This window comes from Jaculus jaculus, chromosome 3, assembly GCF_020740685.1.
Source record: "Jaculus jaculus isolate mJacJac1 chromosome 3, mJacJac1.mat.Y.cur, whole genome shotgun sequence".
NCBI classification, from domain to species: domain Eukaryota; kingdom Metazoa; phylum Chordata; class Mammalia; order Rodentia; family Dipodidae; genus Jaculus; species Jaculus jaculus.
This window is the reverse complement of record NC_059104.1, coordinates 188,647,737-188,648,446: the sequence shown is the minus strand read 5'-3', so window position 1 is coordinate 188,648,446 and position 710 is coordinate 188,647,737. Positions and strand designations below refer to the sequence as shown.

General features: G+C 43.4%; 1 non-coding gene across 1 annotated transcript; it reads left to right on the top strand.

The window, feature by feature from the left end:
• Nucleotides 1–394: 394 nt before the first annotated feature.
• LOC123459708 lies at nt 395–497 on the top strand. Its single transcript, XR_006636465.1, has one exon. It is a non-coding gene; the product is annotated as a U6 spliceosomal RNA (small nuclear RNA).
• Nucleotides 498–710: the final 213 nt, after the last annotated feature.

Sequence of the window (710 nt, the reverse complement as noted above, 5' to 3'; positions counted from 1 at the left end):
CGTTCAGACTTGGCAAGTCAAATCAGCCTCTGGAAATCCATAGAGGTGTGGCATTAGAGAAGACAAATCTGAGGGCCTGAGTTCAATCCCCATAACCCATGTTTAAAAACCACAGGTAGTAGCTCTCCTTGTCATCCTAGTTTAGGGAATCTGAGACATGGAGGGTCTTGGAGTTCGCTGTCCAGCAAGTCTAACTCACTTGGTGAGCTCCAGGCATTAGGGAGAACCTGTCTCAGAGAAGGTGGGGAATGACAGCTGAGGCTGTTCTCTGACCTTCACATGCAGGCACACAAGAGTGCATGTACACCTGCACACACTCACACATATACATCTACACATGCACACACATGCATACACAGGTGCACACAGACATGCATTACAAAGGAAAGAGTTCTGGCTTTCACAGCAAATATACTAAAGCTGGAATGATACAGAGAAATTTAGCATGGTCTCTGCATAAAGATGACCTTCACATTCATGAAGCATTCCATGCGTTTTTAGAAAAGAAAAAAAAAAACCACTTAATGAAAAGAAAGAACTAAGAGTCCATAGTGAATTCCAGGTCAGCCTGGGCCAGAGTGAGACCCTACTTTGAAAAACCAAAACAAAACAAAAAAAGAAGAATGAATGAAAGAAAGTAAGAAAGAAGGAAAGAAAGAAAACTCTCCAACCAAGCAACTGCTCATCTCCTGAGGTTCCCGTGTCCCCTG